Below are 21,652 nucleotides of genomic sequence, written 5' to 3'. Positions count from 1 at the left end.
GGTGAGATATTTTTTTTTACTTTTTAAAAAAAGATGTATGTTTAATTAAAATAATAATAACTATGGGTGTCGTTTTAAATTTTTGTCGATTATGTATGAAGTTATCTAAATCATATTAAAAAGGTTTAACTCCCTTATGGGCTTTCTTTTAGCTCAATTAATATCCAAATTCTTCAAACATACATGTTGACCCATTATAATTGATCATGTCCAAGTGCTGAGTCGATGTCATTGGAGACGTAACGCTCTCGTTGACTCCGCGTGGCCCTCTAAGTGACGTAGACCTCCGGCGAGAACCTGCAAGCACAAAACCGAGTCGGGAAGGAATTCCCGGCGACGGTCTTCTGACGCTCAAGTCAGCTCCTGGCGGCAAGAAATTGAAAGAGAATGACGAGGATTGTAGCTACAGTAATGAATAGCGCATACCTCCGTTAGAGTCTGGAGGTCTTTATATAGCGCTCCATAGATGCGCATGCACGCTTCTCGAGAAGTGCACAGTTATCAAAGCATACCTAGAATGAGTGTGTCAGGAAAGTGCGTCTGTCTCCATACCTTAATAGCACGATCATATCTCTGACGTGATAGTGGAAACTTCCACTGTATGATTCTCTGCTGCTAACCATGTCTCCTGTCGACGACACTGGTCCCTAGGAAGATATTGGTGCCTGCTCCCCTTGTCCTTCACTAGGCCGAGCGGACGGGCCATTCGGCCAGATGCCCTCCTTGGGCTGAGCGGAGGCCCCCCTGGTTATGCCAGCGCCTCTAGAAGGATGTCCGCTCGGTCGGTTGCTTGATGTCCGAGTTCACCCTATCGGGTGAGTGCGCTTTAACTACAAGACCGATGTTTCGTCTGGCGTCGGCCGAGCGGAATGCCCGCTCGGTCGTTATCCCTTCCCGTTTTGTTTTAAGAGCGTCGGAAACTCGGCGTCGAGCTGAGCTATCGAGATGCCGGGTCGGCTATCCTCCAGGCGATCGGGGGGTAAATCGCTCGGTCGGGCGCCTGTAGGGTGTTGACCACTTTGACCTTCTGCTGGATGGGCCCCCTCCTTTACCACCGGATCACGTGCCTTCCCCTCAAGTCTAGTCGAAGGAGGCTGAAAGTCTGACTGACTGGATAAGTAGCCTAACGTCCAGTTGGATGATCGGCAAGGACGCTGAAAGATGCTCCGGTCGGCTTATTCAATAGTGGCGAACATCCCGGACCGCGCTCTCATATGCCGAACGGCAGCTCACACGTTGACATATGCTACTTTTGCTGCTTCGCGCCCCTGGTCCGCAGGTGGTCAAAGCTGACGTCATCCAGATCGTCTCAAAATTCATGCAAATCCCTGCCATTAAGGCCAAGCGCGTGGGTTATGACGTTCATTAAATGTGCCCAATGGGCGGATGCCATGTATCGCCGCTGCCTTTGCCCTGCGATCGAAGGGTCTGTGATAATGTGACAGGCAACCGTTCAAAATCAACGGTCGGATACGCGCGTTGGTCTTTGTGACCTAGATCGGATGACTCCGCTTAGCCGAGCTCTCCCTTTATAAGCCTGATACGCCGACCTCTGTCTTATTGCTGCGGTTGCTTGCTCGCTTGCTCTGGCGATTCTGCGTTAAGTGCTCCGGCGATCCTGTGTTGAGTGCTCCGATGATCCTCAGCTTCCTCTTTCCCGTAAGACTCCTCCTTTCCTTTTTGTTCTATTTCTCACGTTTTCTAGTGTTCCATGTCGACACTGTCCCTCAATTTCCGCGGTGACCTTTTCATCAGACTCTATTTTTGTTTCTTCCTTGACCATGGCAAGTTCTTCCCAATCGGTTGATGTCGCCCTGGGTCCCAGGTATACCGCTATGGAGACCAGGTTTGACGTGGGCGACGTGATATATCTTGTAAATGCCTTTGACCTCCCGTCCGACCACGAGCTTGTCCTGCCTGAACCGACCGATCGGCCACATAACTCGCTGACTAGTGCTGTTTGTTTCTTTCGAGAACAGTTCATGGCCGGTCTTCAGTTCCCTATCCATCCATTCATAACTGAAGTTTGCAATTTCTTTCGAATCCTGCTCGCCCAGCTCGTCCCTAATTCTTTCCGCCTGCTGTGCGGCGTGGTGGTGTTGTTTAGAGTGCACAACATCCCACTTACCCCTCAGGTCTTCCACTACTTTTACTACCCTAAACAATCCGAGCTGGGCACGTATCTTTTCCAATCCCGAATCGGCTTAGTGTTTTTTGATAGGATGCCCTCCTCCAACAAGCACTAGAAGGAGTATTTCTTCTACATCAGATTCCCCGAGCGGCTATGCTTCCGCACCCGATGGCAGACCGCTTTGCCACCTCCACCCGAACTGAAGAGGTACAAGACCTACCACCGGGCGCGCTAGCCGACAGTCATCTGGAGATGTCCACCGGGGTTAGTACTCTTGGTCCACTTCATAAGTTACCTCCGATTGACACTAATATTCGTTTTGCAGTACTGGGTGGAAACATCGCCATGTGCCAGCAGTTGGCACAGGTGGAGGACAAGCTGAAGCAACTCAAACTTTTGGGAGAAGGCTCTTCCTCCCGAGGGCCTTCACCCGCTCAGTTGAAGGCAAAGCTGGAGAAGGCCCAACAACTTCTGATGGAGGAACAACAGAAGTCGGGCGAACAGGCCAGTAGGCTGAGTCAGATCGAGGCGCAACTAGAGACCTACGACAGGAAGCTGGAGTTGGCCTCCACGAGGAAGCAACGGGTCATCGCCGACCTAGAAGAAAAGAACAAGAAAGCCCAGCGCTTGTCCGAGAAGCTGAAGGAAGCGGAGAGCTCCCTGGTTGCTGAACATGAGAGCCCCCTGGTTGCTGAACGTGAGAGCCGCTCGGCCAAGGAAAATGAACTACAAGGCCACGTGAAGCGCCTTGAAGATGAGCTGATGGCATCGCGTGCTGCTTTGAAGACCTATCAGGAGGACGAGCCGGTTCGCTTTGCCGCCATGAAGCATCAATACCTCCGCTCGGAGCCCTTTTTGGAGAAGGCGACAGACCGTATTATCCATTCGTTCGAGCTGGCCATTACCACCATGCTCACCCAACCGAAGCCGAACGACCACCTCCCTGAAGGTTTCTCCGACCGAGATGTCAATCGAGTCCAGCTCCTAGAGGGTATCCCTAACAAGGCCTTTGAATATATCGAGTGAGCGAGGAGCCGCTATTTTGTAAATGCCTTGTTTTTTGTACGCCTTAATGGCCTTCCTGTCATTCGGCAATGTCTATGAATGAAATCTTGTCTTTTTCATATGCTGTCAGTTTGCTGTGTATGTGGTCGCGTAGTCCCGATCGACAGTGACGCCCAGGATATTACTGAAAGATTCTCTTAAGATTATACCTCTGGGTTTAGAATTACTACCTGACTTCAGCTTTAGTGTCTATGTTAGACGATTTTTCAAGGCTGAGGTTTAACGTCGTCGCTCGATGGTCTTCTAGGCGGAGTATTTATGGTCACCGCTCTAACCCTGGGGTTTATAGTCGCCGCTCAATTCTTGGGTTTAACGACGCCGCTCGACGGTCTTCAAGGTGGAGTATTTATGGTCGCCACTCCGACCCTGGGGTTTATAGTCGCCGCTCGACTCTTGGGTTTAACGTCGCCGCTCGACGGTCTTCAAGACGGAGTATTTATGGTCGTCGCTCTGACCCTAGGTTTATAGTCGTCGCTCGACTCTTGGGTTTAACGTCGCCACTCAACGGTCTGGTGAGGTCTTAAGGATTGGTCGTTCGGCGATAAATTCAGCGAACATTGTGCTTTTGATTTTCAACCTGTAATGAAAAGGCGCAGGAGAATGCGAAGGTACAGGATATTAGCTACATTATCGCACCTTTCATCTAACTCGGTATGGTTGCAGGTGGTTAGCACTCCACGGGCGCTCTAGTCACCGCCCGTTCTCGTCTTCCAAATAATATGCCCCGAGCTGAGCTTTTCCACAACCTTGAATGGTCCAGCCTATGGGGCCTCCAGCTTGGTGACGTCGCCGACCAACTTGACTTTCTTCCAAACGAAGTCGCCGACCTGAAATGATCTGGGTACTACTCGCCTGTTGTAGTTTTGTTTCATTCTTTGTCGATACACCATCAACCAGATGGCTGCCTTGGCTCGCGTCTCGTCCACCAGGTCTAGCTCCAATTGCCTCCGTTCAGCGTTGTCCTCGCTGTGGCGTCGGATCCGGTCGGACTCTATTCTGACTTCGACCGGAACGACAACTTCTCCCCCGTATACCAAGTGGAATGGGGTGACCCCCGTCCCTTCCTTAGGCGTTGTGCGGATTGCCCACAGTTCCCCTGGCAGCTCGTCCACCCAGCTTCCACCTTCATGATCGAGCCGAGCTCGAAGGATCCGTAAGATTTCCCGATTCGCTACCTTGGCCTGCCCGTTACTCTGCGAGTATGCTACAGAGGTGAAGACCTGTTGGATGTCGTACCCCTCACACCATTCCTTTAGTTGCTGACCTGAGAACTATCTTCCGTTGTCCAAAATGAGCCGACGGGGAATGCCGAACCGACAAATGATATGCTACCAGATGAACTTCATGACCATATGTTCAGTTATTTTCGCTAATAGTTCGGCCTCGATCCACTTGGAGAAATAGTCAACCGCCACCAATAAGAATTTTCGTTGCCCGAGTGCCATAGGAAACGACCCTACGATGTCCATGCCCATTGGTCGAACGAGCAGGACACGGTGGAGGACTTCATCTCTTCCGTCGATCGATGCAAGAAGCTATGGTATTTTTGGCAGGACGGGTGCATGCTGACTATCCGAGCGGCGTCTTCCTGGATTGTTAGCCAGAAGTACCCGGCTAAAAGGACCTTTCTTACTAATGAGCGGCCGCCTGGATGCCCTCCACAGGACCCTTGATGTACCTCTTGTAATATATAGTCGAAATCTTCCGGACCGACGCACTTAAGTAAAGGCCTGGAGAATGCTTTCTTATAAAGATGTTCTCTGATCAGGATGAAACGGCCAACCCTTATTCGAAGTAGATGAGCTTCCTCCCGATCGGATGGTGTGGCTCGAACTTCAAGAACTCCGGTATGGCCTCTCGCCAGTCACGGGGAAAGGTGAGCCCTTCCATCCTGTCTATGTGAGCTACTAGGGTTACCTATTCGACTGGTTGCTGAATGACGGCCGGTGATATGGAACTGGCGAGCTTGGCTAAATCATCAGCAGCTTAATTTTCTGATCAGGGAATCTTTTGTATGACCACTTCCTCGAAATCACCCTTTAGCCTCTCAAATGCCTTGACGTAGAGTTTGAGCCTTGGGTTGCTTATCTCAAAGTTTCCGGCAAGTTGTTGAGTGGCTAGCTGAGAATCTGAGTGGATCAAAACCTTGATGGCTCCCACATGCCGAGCGACCTGTAAGTCGGCTATGAGGGACTCATATTCGGCTTTGTTATTGGTTGCCCGATAGTCTAGCCGGACGGCCAGATGCATCCGTTCGTTCAGAGGAGAAACTAGCAGTACACTAACTCCACCTCCTCGCCGAGTGGACGACTCATCCACATATATCCGCCATGTGGCCTCAGGCTCGGGGTTTTGCACTTTGGTGACGAAATCTACCAAAGGCTGTGCCTTAATGGCCGTTCGGGGTTGATACTGGATGTTGAATTCGCTAAGCTCTATTGTCCACTTGATCATCCGTCCGGATGCTTCTGAGTTGAGGAGGACTCGTCCCAGAGGACTGTTGGTCCTTACTATGATAGTGTGCGCAAGGAAGTATGGGCGAAGCCTCCGAGCGGCTAGTATTAACGCAAATGCGAGCTTTTCGAGACCGGTGTAGCGAGATTCAGTGTCTTTTAGTATATGGCTTAAGAAGTATACAGGCTGCTCCTCGCTGTTCGGCCTTACAAGAGCCGAGCCGACCGCATGCTTGGTCGAGGATAGGTAAATCCTTAGGGGCTCACCAGCAATTGGCTTGGCAAGCATAGGCAAAGAATTGAGATAAGACTTGAGTTCTTTGAACGCCCGATCACATTCTTCGTCCCATTGAAACTTTGTGGCTCGGCGTAGGATTTGAAAAAGGGCAAGCTCCGGTCGGCAGATTTTGACATGAACCTTGATAAGGCTGTTATTCGTCCGATAAGACGTTAGGCTTCTTTCAGATTTCTCGGAGGCAGCATATCTTGGAGTGCCTTTACTTTGCTGGGGTTGGCCTCAATCCCCCGCTCTGTGACTATATATCCCAAGAAACATCCGCTCCTCGCACTGAACAGATACTTCTGGGGATAGAACTTGAGTCCATATGCTCGGAGGGTCTGGCAGGTCTCTTTGATATCTGCGCAAAGATCAGCAGCTCGGAGGGATTTAATTAGAATATCATCGACGTATAGCTCTATATTACGGTCGATCTACCTCCTGAACACCTTGTTCATGAGCCGCTGGTAGGTAGCTCCCACATTTTTCAGTCCGAACGACATTATGTTGTAGTAATAGGTGCTATCCACCGTGATGAAGCTTACTATCTCCCCAGGCGAGTGGCACCTGATGGTATCCTTGGTATGCATCCAGCATGCATATCAGCTCGCACCCAGCGGTCCAGTCCACCATCTGATCGATTCTGGGTAGGGGATAGAAGTCCTTCGGGCACGCTTTGTTCAGGTCCCAAAAGTCGATGCAAACCCTCCACTTGTTGTTCGGCTTGGAGATGAGTACTACGTTCGCTAGCTAGCTCGGGAACTGGACTTCCTGTATGTGGCCAACCTCCAACAGCTTCTCAACCTCTGCCCGGATAATCTGGTTCTGCTTGGCGCTGAAATATCTCTTTCTTTGCTTCACTGGCCGGGCATCTGATCGGACATTGAGCTCATGTTGCGCGACGCTAGGGGAGATGTTGAGCATCTCGTGCGTCGACCACACGAAGATATCATGGTTCTGCTGGAGGTAGTTGATCAGCTCGGCTTTCTGATCGGCTTCCAGATCAAACGCTATGAAAGTTGTCGCCTCTGGTCGGCCAGGATGTATCTGTACTTCCTTCTTTTCTTCATAAACTAAGGTAGGAGGTTTTTTAGTTATGGCGTTTACCTCGATTTACGGGGTCTTCCGGGCAGACCAAATTCTGCAGGTTCTTTTGGAACATCACTTCCTGCCCAAGTTGTTTCCAGTCCAACAACAATCCTCTTTCTCTTTTCTGTAAATAGAACTTCCACAATTCAGAATCTAAGTTTGGTTCAGTCTTGAAGAAATTGATACATCACTTGCAAATTTCATTTCTGCAGGTTTCTAGTTTTACTGGACTTAAACTTAAACTCTTCCTTACTGATTACTCTTTGTACTGTAATGAAACTAGACTATTTCAGAAAAAATAGAAGGATTTGCAGCTGCCGAAGGTGCATGATGTCAAACTCTAGATTCAACTTCATTCAACTTCACTTGTTATAATTCTATCATTAGTTCATATCAACTTATTTACAGCAGGTTGTTTTCCATGCTTAATAACAGCATTTTGATTCCTCACAGCTTATAAGTTTTGCACACAAAAGTCTTGAAAGATGTAGAGCTTCACAAATCACAGATTTACACCACAGAATTTGATTTCAGAATTCAGAATAAGTGACTCTAAAATTTCTCATTTCTTCCTCCTTTGCATTAGATTTAGAGTAAGGCTTGATCACATTTTTGTTCAATTGCCCAGTCTAACATCATGTAGCACATCTAAATGCAGTTCTGGATTCCTGTACAGAATCATGGCTTTGTATCAACATTGTCTTGTTTAGCCACTAAAAATCTCAATACTTCTTCATCTTGCTACTTAAGAACCTTATCAATGCATACTCAAAGGCTTTCAAATTTCAATAACTCTAGCTAGTTATAATTCATTTCCTAACTTGGCACAACAATGCAACATTTCTTATTCTTCAGAATTCTGCATTTTTAGAATTTCTGCACTCTGCTCATTCCCTTCCATTTCTTGAATTCTTTTAACACAAAAGCTAAGCTTTACAGTAGAAATCTGGTCCAAGAAAATTGGTACACTAGCGAACTCCAACAGCAGCCTCAGATTTCTGGTTCTATCCAAAAAGACCAATTAATATTCTAATACATTCCTGCACAGCAGAAATGTTCAGAATTGAGCATGTCTTTCAAGAAATCAGAACTAGGACTCAATTAGCATTAAAGTGATTGGAGCTTCAATTTACAACAATCCTAATTAGAAACAACATCAACACTTGGTAAAGAAGTCAAGTCCTGCTCCAGCAATTCATTATCAGCAGAATGTTTTCCAGGTTAAGTACCAACACTTTCATTTCTTGCAGCCTCAAAGTTTTGCACACAAAAGAACACAAAACTTGACACATTAAAGACTTAGTTGATACATTCTGGAACTTCCAAAAATCCAGAATCTAATCCAGTTTAGAATCTGCAGCTTCAATTTTGCTAAGCGTCTCTTGAACAACTGAGTGTATTCACTAAAATGGCAAATTCCAGAATCTGAGTTCTGCTTTTTATCCAAATCTTGATGCTTGCAAAGCTGCAGCCACCAGCTAGCACTTCAAAAGTCCAGAATTCAAATCTTAAGTTTCAGAACAGCATTTCAAAATCCATTGGCACTAAATAGTTTCATTTCTAACCTTCTTGCTTTCAGTTTCCTGCAGATTCATGTTCTGCATCTTCAAATTTCTAAAACTCACCACTTAAAGAGATCATGGATTCTTAACATAACATATCGCAATTCTAGAATCCAAGTTTTGTACTGAATTTGTCTCCCTTTCTGTTTTTACAACCTCTTAAACTTTCTGTAGATTTTGATCAGTTTCAGAACTGACTCTGATTTCTGTATTTATTTTTCAATCCTTTAATGTTGGCACAATGCATGTGTTTTCTTGAAGCAGATACAAACATTACTGATTTGTCAATATTCAAGATGTGCCATTACAATCTGTATTCTGCAATAATCCAGTAGACCCTTGCACCTTGTACTTAGATCTTTTCCTGCATCTAACCAGAGTTAACTAGATTCAGAATTCTAGATGTGCAGGTTTCCAGATTTTCAACTATTAAAACTTGAATACCATTTGTCAATGAGTAAATCAAACTCTTCTTCAACTGAATAGCTATCCAATAACCTTGATACAATGTGCCCTCAACTTAATACTCAACCTTTGTGTTACTAAATTCAGCTTCTATCCTTCTGTATTTCCAATTCCTATATACCTTGATTTTATTGTCTAAAACATGCTAGCTTCCTGGAAGTAAACATAACAAATAACATTGAATTGATAATAGCATCAGTTGATGGAATTGCTGTCAATGGCACACATCAGCCTTCATTTCTGCTTCTACAATTGAAGAGCTTCTGCTTACTTTCATTATCTCTGCATTTCCTCTGGACGAAAATATCTTGACTGCTAATTCTTTTAAGTCTTACTCCTACATCAGTCCCTTTTCAGGTTGGTTATTCAACTTTTCAACTTCTATTTCTATTAAACTTTGGAATCAAAGCTTCACAAGATTAACCTTATCCCTTCTTAGATTTGAAGTCACTCATATCCAGTATCCTGCTATTTTCAGTCACTTCTCACTGATTTGCAAAAGCTAATTATGCTATACTTGATTCAATTCTGTGTTACAACAGTCCCAAATCTATTTTATTTTAAACCAAGTTGTAAAAACATTACTGCATTTTAAATCCAGCCTTATTAGCATAATTCCAAAAACAGATTCCTGAACATCTTAAGACTTCACAGGTCAGTCAAAGTGTCATCAAACTTGTTTCCACCAGCACACTGTATTCAACTACTTCCTCAATGAATTAAAATGTAAGCAATACTAAGTTGATACATAATTGTAAACTTCTGCTACTGCCCACAGCAGTGTGCAGGTTTGCCTTTCCTGCATTCCTGAGTATCCTCATCTTAGATGATCTCTCATGTCCCCTTTCATTTCCTCAACACTCAAGAATCAATTGAAACCAAATACATTTCAACTCCACTGAACAGCTCTCAGCCTTTGAAATCCTGCATAGTTACTAAATCTGAAACTCCCATCATAAACTGATCTACTTTCTAGCTCAGATTCATGTACAACCTTTTCACAATTGTTCCTCATTTACTCCTAGATCTTGGCACACCATTACTGTTGCATCTTCCTCTTACTGTAGCTTCATGTTTCTAGTTTACATGTTGAATGAACTTAGGTTGATACCTCAATTTATAGCTTCATCTAGTAAAATTCAAAATTTGGAATCTTAGCAATTTCTAGCTTAAGTCCTATAAAATCAGGCTCATTCACAGATACCATTGGGATTGAATTGCTATAAGCTTGAATTCTAACTGTTGCTGTTCAGAAATATCATATGAAATTGGCATCAAGATTCAAGCTCCTGCTCCTTTTTAGCTGTATCATATGTTAATCTCTCTGGATTTTTCCAGCAGCACAAACAACTTGACTAAAACTCTTCACCCTTCCAATTCCCTCTTTAAGCCGAGCTACAATTAGAAACTTAAAAAAGAACTTCAAATTTAGCTTAAAATACTACACATTGTATCAAGTTTCAATAATCAAAACCATGTGTGGACTCCCATATCTCTCAACCATCCCTTATCTTCGAAGTTTCTGAGCATAAGTTAATTCTCCCCCACACTGTAAACTTCTATCCATCTTGTAAATCTAACTTATCAAGAATTCAACCAACACTCTCAATACAAACATGACAAATTTACAAGAATGTTTCAAGATAATCAAAGGTTACAACACTAGATGAGAATGTTTCAAGAAAATTTTGAAGAGAAAAATTAGAATTTATGATGAAACAAGAATGACAAATTTCCTTAATTTCCATGCACACATATGCTATTGTGACTTTGAAAAGAAGCTAAGCAAGTTCTAGAGTTTAATTGCTATGAGTGCATGTCACACAAAGAAAATAATAGTGTATAGGCTTTAAGTGGTCCTCTCTAGGTATTTTTTTATGCAATCAAGCTTCATTAATCAAATTGGAATCCACCACCAAATTAACCAATATCATGCAAGAAAAGCATCCAATCATGTCACATGACCTAAATTGATGATCAAATTTAAGAAACTTTTACCATCTTAAAAGCATTGCCAAACAATTCCATAGAGACTTTTATTAAAAATTACATGCTATGTAAACAAAATGCAAAGTGCAATGTATGGAAACAAAATGCAAAATGTAAAAACAAAGTGCAAACGCGAAGTATAAAACTAAAGAAATGTAGTAAGCAAAAATAAAAACAAGGAACAAACTCCCCTTGATTCCGGGCGGTTGAAGAAGATTAAGAAGAAGAAGCCACGCCGGAAGTGGAGTATCCTTGGTTGCAATCAACTTCTTTTTATTTACCCTTTTTCCTTCAAAAGTTCTTTCTGGAGGTCTAAGGTGGTTCAGTTCAAGCATCCACTCCAGGAGCTTGCATTCTCCTACAACATCATTAAAATACAATCCCTTCCACTCACATAAGGGATAAAAAGAAAATAGGAGAACATTAGTGTGGGTAGAAAATATATCAATCAATGAATCACAACTAATAAAGTCAACAATTGGTACCTCAATTAAATTTTCTGAAAAATCACAAGACATACTCACCTTGTCATCTTGAAATGTACCTAGAGTAGTGATTGTTACCTCCTCTTCATCTAGTAATGGTTCAAACTCCAGTTCTGGAGAATGTACATCCTCATGTAGTGATTCTTGGGTGCTTGGCTCCATAGCACAAGTCCCTACATTTACATCTTCAATTCTTGGTGATTCTTGAGGTAATGCTTCCAGTAAGCATTCCCCTACACTTAAATCATCTTCAAAAACATGTTCAGAACCTGAATCACTATCAACATCTTCAACAACAATATTAGTAGAATAAGAAATTTGCATAATTACATTATTATCACAAAAAATACTAGAAAAATCATGTGAAGTAATGGGAGTAGGGTCATGCCTGACAGAATCGCTACTTTCCATCTCTCCACTGGAGTTTTGTGCTTACAGCTGATTGATGGATGATGCAATTTGATCTAATTGTAATTGTATGTTCTGTATCCTTGAGAATTGCTGTTCTTGATGCTCACTCATTTGTTGCATAATCTCTCTGAGTTTCCATGTCAACTCATCCATCTGAGGAACATTTTGTTGAAAAGGTTGTGGTATAAAATTTGTTGAAACTTCTTGAAACCCATATGAATTCTGGTAAACTGGATATGACTCAACAAATTATCCTTGTGTACTTTCATACTCAAGCTGAAAATACTGATTCTCCATTCCCCCTCTAAAATTTTGAAAATATGGATCCATGCTAAAGAAATCTCCTGTTCTTACACTACACACTAACAAACAAAATTAGAAGATTCAAGAGCATAAAGTTTCAATAACATGATAATATGAATAGTAAAAAGTATTTAACAATTTAAGAATAAGCCCACATGAAAATACAAAAAGAATAAACAATCATATCCATCAAGATGCTAACCAAATAAAATCATCCAATGCTCAATCTAAAATAAACACACACTACTGATTATTCCCCGGCAACGACACCAAAATTTGGTATTGGCCATTTTGCATGTCACAAGGCGCTCCAAATTAATTAAAATTGAAACTCATTAAAATTTAAACAAGTGTTGTAGTAACGAATCCCAAGTCGTATTTTTCCAAAGATAACTAGTAAATGTATACATATCCTAGAATTGATTCAAATTGAATTCCCTCGTAAACAAGATTCGTTAGGCTTTTCCACTTGATTCACATTACAAATTGAACTTATCTAATTAAATCAAGGATAGAATCAAAGTAGGTTCATTCTCTTCGAAACATAATCCAATCCCTTTTCACCAAGTTAGCATCAACTAAATTCAAATTCACAATTCAATAACAAAAGATACATGACTAGAACAGAAATATCTTTCACTCAAGTCTTTAACCTAATTCAATTTTGCACAAACTAAAATAACTTCTAATTCGTAATCACACTCAAAGGTCACCCAATTAATTTATAACTCAAGCTTGCATTAAGAAGTTCACAGAATTCTTTCTCCATTTAAATTCAATCTCAGTGATAAAGAACAAGATTTTCCCAATTCCAGAATCGAATCTAACATAAACTTATAGGGTTTCATATGGAAGATTTAAACTAGAAAGTGATTTATTCATGTAGCCAAAACAAGATCCGCATTACATTTGTTCATAGAGTTCAGATAGCACATTCTAGAAAATCAGAAACAATTTGCAACTACACTAAATAGCTGAACAGGGGGTTGAAATGCAAAAATCTAAAGGAATCGGATTGCAAGTAAGAAAACAGAAATAGGATTGTAACAAAATTGAAACAACGATGAAATTGCAAGGTAAAGGAAATCAGATCTAAAGATCTGAGCAAGTTTGAGACAATTCAAAGACAAAGAATAAAGAAAACTAAAACCCTAAACGTTCCACAAACCATAGATCCTTGCCGCAAGCTTCTTCTCCCTACTGTCACTACAGAATTGTCGTTAAGAACGCCCTTCGGCAATTGGCTTTGAATCTTGAGCTCCCACTAGTCCATCCGGATGTTCATAGCCTCAGAGAACGCCCTTCTAGCTCACACCCGAGTGGAGTCTTCAACGCACAAGAAGAACAAAGGCTAAATCTGGAATTCTCTTCACTCGATTGGCTGATCAAATCCACTCAAGTGCAGGAGATGGAATGAGGATGGAATGAAACCAGGGCTACTGGGAACGCCTCTCGAGCTCCGGTGGCTAGTGTAGATCGCAGATAAGGGGAACACCTCTCGAATCTGGATCGTAAATCTAGAATCAGAAATCAAACACACGGACTGGGGAACGCCCTCTGCTGCTCTCTGTACTCTCAGACGATGATCGCTGGAGCTCAGGAATCGCCGCTGGTGAAGAACGCTAACTCTCGGATCTGGAATGGAGAACGGGAGCTGCGGTGTTGCGGTGGAGAAGAAGACACAACTGTAGCAGAAAATCACGAACCGAGCTCAGAGTTCACTGTAGCTTCTCGCGGAATTTAAACCTCTCCTCATCTAATCGGATGGTCCAGATTGTTTCTGGCTTGATCAATGGATGGATGAACTCCGATCTGGATCAAAACCCTTGGATCTTCATCTATGACTATGATGTGCTTCCTCATAGCTCAGATGGACCAGATCCTTAACGGATGGCTCAGATCTCTCTAATCTTCAATGGACGGTCCAAAACACTCCAAGGCTTGATCAACTTGATTAGATCTTGATTTGAGCCCAAGTGTGACCTGATCTAATCGGGTTCACAACCCTTTTGATGCTTACAAAATAATAATCGAATATTAGCATCAAATACCATGATATTTTGTTGGTCCCTGTGGGTGTTTTGATGTGATCAACCAAGTTGGTTAGGTCCTGCTTTGTGTTTGATCCCTGTGTCTGAGTGTGCAGGAGCTTAGGAGGGCAGGAAGTCGAGCAGAAGACGCAGCTAGCGAGAAGGACGACACGAGAAGGGAGCCGATGGCTCGGTGCGTCCGAAGGACGAGAGAGCTGTAAAAGAGTACTCCGGTGGATGAGAAGAACGTGTGCGACGTTCGAGGGACGAGAAGCCGGACGGAAGCCTACTCGAGGAGAAGGCAAGAAATTGGGTTCGGGTGAGCCCTATTTCAGTTGGCCGGAATCACCCAAAAGAACGGAACTTCGGAAGACGAAGCAAAGAAGCAAGCAAGCTGGAAAAAGCTGCCAGCCAGCTTGGAGGCGCCTCCAGCTTGAAGGCGCCTTCAATGCCTGTTGGAGGCACCTCGAACCTGGTAGAACTGAACGTTGAGCTGTTTGGATAAAGTTTTATCCCCTCTCTCATTGGAGGCGCCTTGGACCTTGTTGGAGGTGCCTTGGACCCTCGGGATAGACTTTTCAGGAGCTATATAAAGACCCCTGGAGCTAGGAAATAAACAACAACTCAAGCAATCAACTCTGTAGTCATTCCTAGTATCTAGTGAGTGTTTTAAGTGTGTAAAAAGGCTTCTCCGCCTACAGTGAAGGAGACTCTGCTAGTGTGATCTTCGACTGCCTTGGATTAACAACCGTCTTCGTTGTAACCAAGTTAAAATTCTGTCTCTTTTTATTTCTGCTTTTAATTTTATTATAGTTACTTTATTTTTGAGTTGAAAGATCCGAGGAGGATAGTTTTAATCTGTGCAGGCAATTCACCCCCTCTTGCCGGCCTCCGCTGCACCAATAATTGGTATCAAAGCCAGACCGCCTCAGAAGGACTAACCGTCGACTGAAGCACAACGATCAAGACAATGGCCGGAGTGAATATTCATCCCCCGAAGTTCGACGGAGACTTCGCGACATGGAAACGCCGAATGGAGGTATTCTTTAAAACCAACTTCGATGTTTTACTAACTATGAAATATGGTTTTGAAGTTCCGAAAGACAAAGAAGAGCATCAGTGGAGCAAGAAGAAGTAGGCCGAGTTTGTCGTCAACGGAAAGGCAGAATTCCACCTGCTGAGCATGCTGCCACCACAAGAGGTAAGTCGAATTGGAAGCTATGACTCTGCGAAAGACCTCTGGGAAAAATTCTTGGAGCTTCACGAAGGTACCTCGGAAGCTAAGCTAGTGAGGCGCGGCATCCTCCGGACCCAGTTATCGAACCTTCGGATGAACCAAGGAGAGAAGGTAGCGCAACTCCAAGCAAGGATCAAAGAGCTAATCACGCAACTAACCAATCTTGGAGAAGAAGTAACGAATCGGGACTCTATCCGGTACGCGCTCAACGCCTTCCCCAGAACTCCAGAATGGGCCTCGTTAGTAGATGCGTACTACATCTCTAAGGACTTCGAGGTAAGTACTTTAGAAATTTTATTTTCAACTTTTGAACTTCATGAATCTCGAGTTGCAGAGCCCAGTGGAGTAGTGAAGACTAGTCAGAACATTGCCCTAAAGACAAGATCAAATGATTCTGACTCCGAGGCCTCGATCGACCAATCGGAAGCTGCACTATTGGTTAGACGCTTCAATAAATTTTTTAATACTAACAAATTTAGATCGCAGAAGCATGAGCGAAAAAGGAGAACGGTTCGTTGCTACAACTACAACGAAGAAGGGCACATCAAGGATGACTACCTGAAATTAAAGAGCAAGCAGAAAGAAAAGGAAAGGGTCAAGTACAAGAAACCAGAATCCTCCAAGCACAAGAACCTGAAGGCCACTTGGTCAGACTCGTCGTCTTCCGAATCAGACATCGAAGCCTTCTCGGGGTTAGCGCTAATGGCTAACCATCAGATAGAAGAAGAGTCAAGCTCAGAGATGAGCATAGATGAAGGGGGAGGAACATCAGAAGAGGAAAGCTGCAGTGAAGGGGGAGCCTCACCAAGTCAGGTAAGTAAGGTACGTAATCTAACCCCGACTCAGTCTTTTCGCTTTATTAAGTCTCTTTCTAAAGACTTATTCAAATTAGAAAAAGAAAATACTGAATTGAAAATGAAATTAGCAAAAGCATGTCCACTTGAGATGTACGATAATCTAAAATCAGAAAATGATAGTCTAAAATTAGAAATTAAGAATTTAAAAACTGATGCATGCTTAAATAGATTTCCAAAATCAAAAGTTAGAATTTATAGAAAATTGAATTGGTACATTAGAAACCATCAGGGTCAACTTAGAAGAGTGCCCAAGAACTATGTACCCCCTAAATTTTTGAATAACTCTGTAGGAAGGAACCTCTATTGGGTTCCGAAATCTGTGCTAAATTAATTTATTTAATTAAAAGCTTACAGTAAGAAAATTAAACTTTAAGTTTCTTTATGGAAGTTTTGTCTAAGAAAGTGGTTGTTGCTCCAATAACTAAGAAGGCCAAGTGCCTCGCCACGACCTGGAAGCCGAAATATCGAAATAAAAATGTTTAATTAACTTTCTGATAAAAACATTAAAATTAGAATTAAATAATACTTTGAAAAGTTTTTAAACATTTCCTTAGAAATTTATTTTTTTTAATTATCTAGAAAAATGTCTCTTGAAAGTTTTACTTAGAATTTTTTTTTAAAAAAAATCAAAAAATCAATTTTTTTGACTTAGAAATTATTTTGAACAAATTATTTTAGTTAGAATTCTTTTGTAACTTAGAAATTTTACTTAGAATTTTTTTAACAAAATTCCAAAAATTTCATTTTACTTAGAATTTTTTTTTAATTTCTATTTTTGAAAATTCTATAAATTCAGTTTACTTAGACATTTTTTCATCTTAAATTAGAAATTTTTCTAACTTAAAAATTTTTTTGCTAAAATTTTTTTTCTATTACCCCGTTTTTGCTGTGATCAAAGGGGGAGAGAAAGGTACAAATTTAGAAAAGTACATGTTTAGGGGGAGAGAATTTTTGTAAATTAAAAATATTTTTTCTGGTTAACTCTTAATTTAGTAGTTGTAATTTTATTTATTGCAAACTGATGCTTAATATGTTAGTTTAGTAATTTTCTTTTAAAATTACTTTTCTATCTATTTTAACCCTAACTTGAACTTGGGTTAATACACATCCAAAAGAGGGAGATTGTTAGTCCCCGTGGGTGTTTTGATGTGATCAACCAAGTTGGTTAGGTCCTGCTTTGTGTTTGATCCCTATGTCTGAGTGTGCAGGTGCTTAGGAGCGCAGGAAGTCGAGCGGAAGACGCGGCTAGCGAGAAGGATGGCACGAGAAGGGAGCCAACGGGCTCGGTGCGTGCGCAGCGTTCGAGGGACGAGAAGCCGGACGAAAGCCTGCTCGAGGAGAAGGCCAGAAATTGGGTTTGAGTGAGCCCTATTTCGGTTGGCCAGAATCATCCAAAAGAACGGAACTTCGGAAGACGAAGCAAAGAAGCAAGTAAATTGGAAAAAGCTGCCAGCCAGCTTGGAGGCGCCTCCATCAAGCTTGGAGGCGCCTCCAGCTTGAAGGCGCCTTCAATGCATGTTGGAGGCGCCTCGGACCTGGCAGAAGTGAACGTTGAGCTGTTTGGATAAAGTTTTTCCCCTCTCTCATTAGAGGCGCCTTGGACCTTGTTGGAGGTGCCTTGGACCCTCGGGATAGACTTTCCAAGAGCTATATAAAGGCCCCTGGAGCTAGGAAATAAACAACTCAAGCAATCAACTCTGTAGTCATTCCTAGTAACTAGTGAGCATTTTAAGTGTGTAAAAAGGCTTCTCCCCCTACAGTGAAGGAGACTCTGCTAGTGCGATCTTTGACTGCCTTGGATTAACAACCGTCTTGGTTGTAACCAAGTTAAAATTCTGTCTCTTTTTATTTCTGCTTTTAATTTTATTATAGTTACTTTATTTTTGAGTTGAAAGATCCGAGGAGGGTAGTTTTAATCTATGCAGGCAATTCACCCTCCTCTTGTTGGCCTCCGCTGCACCTACATATTTTACTAATTTGCAATTAAGTTTAAGATCACATGCAATTATGAAATACGATGTAAAATGTGAGATTAGGCTATGAATAGACCATTAAAAACATGCATTATGAATCAAAATAATATAGTAAAATCATGGTTATCACTTGCCTTCTTCAGCATATGATCATAATCGCGAGGTGGCTTCCGGATGAGCGAGCGGAAGAAGTCACCGTCGGTAAACCCTTGGGTACTGAAGGCATGCATCATGGTTTCGGAGGAGACTGTGGGGATGCCCATTGTCGCCTGGTTGAAGCGTTGAATGTTGGCTCGAAGGGTCTCTCTCGGCCCTTGCTTCATAGAAAACAGGCTGATACTTGTTTTCTGGTAACGTCTGCTGCTAGCGAAATGGTGGAGGAAGACCATTTGGAAGTCCTTGAAGCTTTTGATCTATTCGTCTGGCAGCCTCCGGAACAGCGTTGTGTCGAGCCTGATAACGTCGTAAGGAAGACCCTGCATTTGACTCCATCCATGTATTGATGAAGAGTTGCGACATTGTCGAACTTACCCAAATGGTCGTCCGGGTCCGTTGATCCATTATACTCCCCGATCGCCAGAGGAGTATAATGCTTGGGTAGCGTATCCTACAAAATTGCCTCAGAGAATTGGCAGTTGATCCGCTCGGGCGACAAATCGGCTCGGGGAGCTTTCCCCTTCCTTGCATCCCGAGCTGGAGCTTCATCTGACGAAGATCCTTGGTCTTGATGAGCTTGTGCAATTTCTGAGGGTGTCTGGAACAGAGCCCTATGAAACGGTATCGGGGTGGGCTGCACATCAACCTAAGTGTCGGTCGGACCTTTGTTTTGTCTCTGGTCAGTCCTCGTGCATCGCTCGGCCTCCCGACGCTGAAGTCGCTTGCTGTGCCATTCGTTCGGCTAATGCCTTTTGCTGCTGCTGCTCCACGATTTTCGCTGCCCGTGCCTGGATGAGCGCATCGTCCTCTTGAGAGAGCGTCATGGTGTGAGGTCTTCCAGCTTCCTCCATCTTCTACTAGACTCGGATTCAGGTGCATTCTCATAGACGGCTCCAATTTGATCCTGTCCGAGTGCTGAGTCGATGGTCGCTGGGGATGTAGCGCTCTCGTTGACTCGTCGTGGCCCTCTAAGTGACGTAGACCTCCGGCGAGAACCTGCAAGCACAAAACCGAGCCGGGAAGGGGTTCCCGGCGACGGCCCTCCGACGCTCAAGTCAGCTCCTGGCGGTAAGAAATCGAAAGAGAATGACGAGGACTGTAGCTACAGTAATGAATAGTGCATACCTCAGTTGGAGTCTGGGGGTCTTTATATAGGGCTCCCCAGAGGCGTGTGCATGCTTCTCGAGACGTACACAGTTATCAAAGCATACCTGGAATGGGTGTGTTAAGAAAGTGCGCCTGGTTCCATACCTTAACAGCACGAGCATATCTCTGACGTGACAGTGGAAACTTCCACCGTACAATTCTCTACTGCTAACCATGCCTCCTGTCGACGGCACTGGTCCCTAGGAAGATATTGGTGCCTGCTCCCCTTGTCCCTCACTGGGTCGAGCGGATGGGCCATTCGGCCAGACACCCTCCTTGGGCTGAGCGGAGGCCCCCTTGGCTATGCCAGCGCCTTCAGAAGGATGTCCGCTCGGCCGGTTGCTTGATGTCCGAGCTCACCCTATCGGGCGAGTGCGCTTTAACACAGGACTGATGTTTCGTTTGGCGTCGGCCGAGCGGAATGTCCGCTTGGCCATTATCCCTTCCTGTTTTGTTTTAAGAGCGTCGGAAACTCGACGTCGAGCCGAGCTGTCGAGATGTCGGGTCGGCTATCCTCTAGGCGATCGGGGGGTAATTCACTCGGTCGGGGACCTGTAGGGCGTTGACCACTTTGATCTTCTGCTGGACGGGCCCCCTCCTTTACCATCGGATCAATAATTATACATAGCCAACCATGATTTAAAATTAATGGTTCAACGGTTTAAAATGAATAGTTCAACAATTTGGAATTACTAATTTGACGGTTCAAAATCGACAGTTTGACTATTTGAAATCGATAGTTTGACTATTCGAAACCATTGGTTCGATAATTCCTACCATGTTAACCCTTAACCTTAACCGTCTAAGACGGTTACAGTTCACGGTTTGAAACCGCCAATTCACGATTCAGAACCTCTTGCTCACGATTCAATTTACAGTTTACCACGGTTCAAGATTATTATATTAAAAAAATAAAATTATAAATTTATTTAAAACAATATAAAGAAGGGCTTGCACTAAATTAGCTATATATCCCCTTAGGGTATAAGGGAATCAAAGTCATGTAGCTTGCTTACCTTCTTACCCTTTTATCTTATAAAGTGATGTTGTTATTCACTTCTATTTTTCTTTCTCGTAGTGTTCATTTCTTCCGTATCAAAGTCTTTCACATCATTATCTAAAAGTTGCATTTCTAAAAAAAATTTTCTGCTCTCACCTAATCATCAAGTAATTCTTGGGATTAGAGTCAAGAGACAAAGTAGATCGTTATTCATTCAATATATTATCTTTATCACTAAATGTACATTCTACAATAACAATTGATACTAGACAATCTAAAATTTCTTTTGCGATGATGGAGAGGATGAAAAAACTTTTAGTCTTCTATGGTCACTACCGCACAGGCGTTTGCCGAGTCACTGCTATTGAGTCAGGCATTCTCCCACATACATCGACAAGATAAGATCTTAAAAGATTGTATTGCCGACCTAGAGTCTCAACTATCTGACCCTTCCTCGATTGTCTTCCAGTTAAAAGCAGAGGTAGAGACTTTAAGAAAAGCAAATGCATCCCAGGAACAGCTCCTAGGTGAAGCCTTAACGGAGGCTAACCGGTTGCAGGATGATAAAAAGAGAATGGAGACTCTACACTAGTCAGCTGAGGCTAAACGTCAAGAGGAGCTGACCCTCAAGGAGAAGGCACAATCAGAGCTGATTCAACAAACTACAACCCTAGAAGACTTCAAGCTCATGCATAAACACGATATGAACCTCAGAGGGTATGATAATATGCATGGTCATGTGGACTTCATACGTGAAGCGGAGATCATCCAGATCTGCGCCGGTGAATGTCGAGACTTCAGGAGTGTATGCAGGCGCAGAGGAGTCCATGAGAGATTGCAAACACAAAGAAAAAGAGCCAGAACACAAAGGGTAGCAGAAACAAGAGGAAGACATAAGTTAGTGGCAAAAGGTTTAGTGGAGCGGTAGAAGAAGGAAATTTATAGTTGTCAAGGGGGGCGTAAAGAGACTCAACATTAGCGTCGATCATATGGTCAGTAGACTAGAAAGCTTACATTAATCAT

Source organism: Zingiber officinale, chromosome 2B (assembly GCF_018446385.1).
Source record: "Zingiber officinale cultivar Zhangliang chromosome 2B, Zo_v1.1, whole genome shotgun sequence".
Classification (NCBI taxonomy): domain Eukaryota; kingdom Viridiplantae; phylum Streptophyta; class Magnoliopsida; order Zingiberales; family Zingiberaceae; genus Zingiber; species Zingiber officinale.
This window is presented reverse-complemented; position numbering follows the sequence as displayed.